The following is a 5395-nucleotide window of genomic DNA, read 5'->3' as shown; positions in this document are numbered from 1 at the left end:
GCATTTCATTTTTATAACCCACTTATCTGGAACAAACTCCCAGAAGAGAATAAAAGTGCTAAAACCCTGAGTTTCTTGAAATCAAAGGTTACAAACCTATTTGTTTTAAGTTCCTTTAAAGGGACACTGTGTAACTAATTTGGATTTTAATTAGCAAAAATCAAGTATTGCTTTTATAAATACCTATTCTGGCAAAGTTAAACAACACCACATCAAAAATGAAAGCGTTCTCATAACTTAGAATTAGCAGTTTATAAATACATAGGTAAAGGGGCATCTACTGGGACGCGCCATTTTGCCTCGCTAGTTCTGATTTCAGCAGCAGAAAGGGGACAAACCTGTCAGCCTTACGCGTTTCTCCCTATCTGTCTATGAAGACGTGCAGTGGGCGGAGGAGCAAAGATAACGTAGATCATTCTATTTGATGTTTGTTTTTGAATGGAGGACTATCCATACTTATTGCCCAGCGAGAGGGAAGAGAAAGTAACCAAGAAAAGAAAAAGTAGTAATAACCGAGAGGATATGAGAGTCTATATCGGCTATTATTACCAGGTGGAGATGTTTCATGAGGGAGAGGGGATTGAAAATGGATGTGGAGGTTGCAACTTCTCTGTCCTCTCTGCAGAGACGACTCGTTTCTTCATCTCTCTCTTGTACACGGAGCGGCAGAGGGATATTTTCAAAGTTTACACTTTCTGTTGTGCAGCACCAGAAGCGGGACTCTTTACTGGTGTTTATAGTCACTTATATTAGATCCCAAAATAAGTGACTGTATGTTCTGAACCGAGCCCAAAAAAACGTGACTCAGGGAATTTACAAGCAACTGGAAAAAATAAACGGACTTGGTAACAGTGCCACAAACCATTTCACACGATGAGCCTAGCTATTAGCTATTGACAGTAACTAATACATGGAGGACATGTTTATATTGCCACATTTCTGGTACTCTGCGGCTTCTGTTGTAGTCATTACGGCGAGGGTGTTTGTAATTCATTTAGTGCACCACTAGATGGTAAACTGTATGAAAATCTTACACACTGGGGCTTTAAATGTCAATGTTACATTTAAACTGTTGTAGTTCACTTAAATGTCACTAGACTAAGTTTGTAGTCCATCTTATCTTGACCTGCTGCTACTATTATTCCACTGCAATGTACTTTCCTCTGTTCATTTTCTTTTCATATATTCTCTTCATGTACAGCAGTTTAAATTTTCTTGTTACTGAAATGTGCTTTACAAATACACTTGCCTTGCCTTGACTAGATATGTAGAATGGCAGGTTCTCAAACAGCTTAAAAGCTTTGAATTTCAGATAAAAAGCTAAATGTTTTCTAATAAAAGAACTAACAACCATTGTTAAAATTTTGATTTTGTTTTCTAACCTTTTTTTTTTGAATTTGCTATATCCTAGATGATCCGAGTATCTCAACCACCATATTGGGAGAAAATATTTTTTTACTCTAATAAAATCTGTATTTAAACTTTTGATTTCCTGTAAAGCACTTTAGATCCCCTTATGTATGAATCCTGCCATAATGATGAGATCAAGGAAAGACAAGTATTTTCATAGTTAAAGTAGTTTAGGTTAGCACATACATAATGAAAACTGTGAGGAATATTTCTCCTGGCACACAAAAGTGCCTTACAAGCAGTAAGCAGCTTCCTTCTCACAGGAAAGTCTGTTGACTAGTACTACAAATCTGGTTTATACTGGAAATCACCTTTTTTCCCTTTATGCTTCCTGTCTCGCTGCTTCCAGCTGTCTCCCCCACTCTTTAAGGCTTTCATTTCTGATGGCTCAAATCGATTCAAAGCCCCGGGGAACAGCAGACGAAAACCAGCAGCTTTCTCTTTCCCTTTCAACACACAAAACATGTACAAACACCTAAGCACACATACATTTTTATTTAATGCCTCTTCTTGGTAAACTAGTGGAGACACTTTAGTGCTGTGCAGACAGACACAAACCACAGGGACCTATAAATGTGTTAATTTAATTACCTTCCTCTTCCTCTAGTTTACCTGGAAAAAAACTGGAAAATCAACATCAACTATGTTTTTTTAATTTGCTTTTAATAAGACCAAATTCCAAATACAGCTGCCTTTGTTTATATATCGTAATGATTTTTGTTGTCAGAGAGAAATATTTAACTTTGACTGAAAATCGGTCCATTTAGACAACTTCTTTAATGATGCTCACTTAGCACTACAGGATTGGTATTCCTCTGTAATAAAATCCTGCTTTGGTTAAAGCAGCTTAGCAAGCACAATATTATACAAATTAAAGACAAGATATTTGCAGCTATTTTAGCTACCCTAAAACCCTTAAAATGGTCTAACTAGGTTTGCCAACTATCACGTATTAGCCGGGGCGTCCTGCATTTACAGCCAACTTGATGTGTCCCCTTGGCCACACTCCATAACATATTTTGACTGCAGCTTGAAATTGTGACAGGGCACAGCAAAACCAAGTCTCCTCTGGGCCATTTTGAGTGATTCACAGCTGTCCAATGCTTAAAGGTGTATAGCCACATAATATGCTTATATAAAAAGACCAAAAACCATTTGATCATGATAAAATAAGGTTATATACACCAAGCCTCCATCTTGATAGTGTTTTGATAGTTCTTTTTGAGCCAAAAAACAATTCGTTCTGGGGCGCTTAACAAATATAAACAGATGTGGCGACATCTAGTCACGGTATCGCAGAACTGTCCTAATACCAGTTCGTTTAATTCATGAATCAGTTGTAATTAGTGCCGGACTGAGCCTGACCTCACAAAAAAGCAGCAGCTCAGCGTGATCAAAGACCAACCGTTATTAATTAAATAAACCAATCTAACAGGAACTTTAATAGCTTCATATGAGAACATTTACAGCCTTGGCAGGTTTGGAATGTCGCTCAGAATACAGTGTTCACTGAATTGGACACTAGTCCATTCCCTCTTAGAATCATATTTTTTTGCACTTTTTTTCTTGGACCTTACTTCATTGTTTTGCTGGGAGATGCTAATAGCCGTTTTTCACTTCCTTCTTTAAACCCCTGCTGCGCATGTGCAGTAGTACTTCCGTTAAAATCGAAAAAAAAACGAAAGGCTTTTTTTAATAACAAATTGAGCAAAAACAAATCATAATATACCCAAATAACCACTAATACACAAGCAGGATGTGACTATTTTTTATAAAAACTTTGTATGCAACCAGAGTGAGCTACGACATTTAAATAAAAAAAAAAAGTTAAATTACATGGCTATGCAACTTTAAGCTTTCCAATGGTGTCAAACTTGTGGAAATCAACAAAGAATTTAAGAATATATGACTATTTGAATGTTGACACTGCAAATAAGAGTACTGGGTAAACAGGTAATTTGAAATGGTCATTTAAAAGTAGAGTCTGTGATTTTTCCGAAAGTTTTCCCAAGTTCCTAAACCTATTTAAGAGAACTTTAGCTCCTAAATCCAGTCTTCTAGGGACCGGTAATATATCATTGGCTCTGTACAGGGTAACTGCTCCATCACAGCATTGGCGGGCTGAAATTAACCAGCCTTTAAGAACCATTCATTAAATGAAAAAATGAAGGACGAGCTTGCTATTCATCATGAGCCAGGAACTCTCGAACAGTTTATTGATCTGGCCATCCGCATAGACAATCAATTGCAAGAATAAGACAGTAAAAAGAAGGGGACTCAGTCAACCACCCAGGCCAACATTGGTCTCTCATCAATGTTGGCCTGGGTGGTCCATAAAAACCTTTCCTATCTAGAAACTGCCAAGAGAGTCAACACACGGCAATCTCGCTGGTCACTATTCTTTTCCAAATGTCCAGATCCTTTTAAAAACCTGCTCGGTTATTGCCATTTCACTTCTGGTCCTCCATCCTGGTTCTCTGACAAGTCCAAATCAAGGGATTTGGACTTGCCAAATCAAGGGATTCCTGGAACTCCAGTCTATCTGGCACTCTTCTCCTGCTGTCATCCTGCTAAAACGTAGCCTGTCCACCCACCGTTGTGGAACTCTCCATCCTGTTCCGTACCACACCTTGGTCTGTCACTGACAGCTGCAGCCTGACCAGCCCTCCCCAGATCTGCTCTCACCATCAATTTGTAAGTCTACTTTTGCTCCCGACTTCTCTGACCTATTATTTGTCGTGCTCTCTCTCTTCCTTTCTTTCTCCTCAGTTCACGACCAGTGGCTTCCCAGCCAGCCATTATCCACTTCACCTTACCATATATCCCAAGTTTTATTGATATAAATAAATCCCCCTTTACTGCTAAACTGCCTCTGTGTTTGTTGCTTCCGGGTCGTTATGGAAAAGCCAACCGTGAGACACCACCACTGTCCCTGTCCATAAACAAGGAAATTGGGAAGTAAAAAAAACAAACAAACCCAAAAAAACAAAAAAACAAAATGTATATTAATTTTGGTTGAGTATGTGCTTCCAGTTTATATTCTTAAATTTGAAGTGAGGCTAGCACTGTTATCGTTAACTTTAAAGCAAGGATAGAGGCAAAGATAAACAATACCAGGTCCCCACAAGAATGCAAAGACTCTCACCCCAAACAAAGTAAAAAAAAACAACAACAACTGGACTTCTACTCTGAAGTTGAAGACGTTGGATGGGAAGCAAAACGTCTTCAGCTTCAGAATAGCAGTCCATTTGTTTTAGTTTTTTAATCTTTTTTGGGTTGATCATGACCTGGATGACTGAGAATCTTCACCAACATAAAAACTCTCACCCTCAAAAACACAGCCAGCCAACTCCTACCTTTAAAATAAAATGTTTGGTTTTGAAGTTTATTTATTTTAGGCATCTCAAAAAGTTAGCATTATTCATGAAGATGTTCATGCACAACCCTGCCAGAACTAGAGGAGACTAGCTGATTATGCTGGTGGAACAACAAGTGTTGGTTGGTTGGCCAAACTGACACAGTTATCAACCTCAGCACACACAATTTTGGAACAGCGAAACAAACATGTTCAATTGAGAACAGTAACAGACTGAACAACAGTATCAAGCAAAAATGCTGTGGTTATATACAACTAATACAGAATAGTTGTCAGTTTTAAACTCAGTTTGATATGGCGTCTGTCTGCAGCACATAAGTTACTAACTACTGAAAGCTTTGAATGACGTGAAATAGATATCCTTCAAATGTCCAACTCAAAATCTTAAACCCTAGAAATAATCCACTATACTGCTCCACAATGTCAAACATTTGTATTTTGTGACTTCTCACATCAAATAAAATGTGGTGTTTGGTCATGAATTTTTATTTGAATCATGCATTCCCAAAACATCTTCAAAAACAGTTATTTATTTACAATAACTTGATTAACAGAGTGTTTGTTCATATGCACAGTGATGGACATGTCTCAGCAGCAGTTTAAAGGGAT

The sequence above is a fragment of the Fundulus heteroclitus genome, unplaced genomic scaffold, assembly GCF_011125445.2.
Source record: "Fundulus heteroclitus isolate FHET01 unplaced genomic scaffold, MU-UCD_Fhet_4.1 scaffold_239, whole genome shotgun sequence".
Taxonomy (NCBI): domain Eukaryota; kingdom Metazoa; phylum Chordata; class Actinopteri; order Cyprinodontiformes; family Fundulidae; genus Fundulus; species Fundulus heteroclitus.
Note: the sequence above shows the minus strand (reverse complement) of the source record.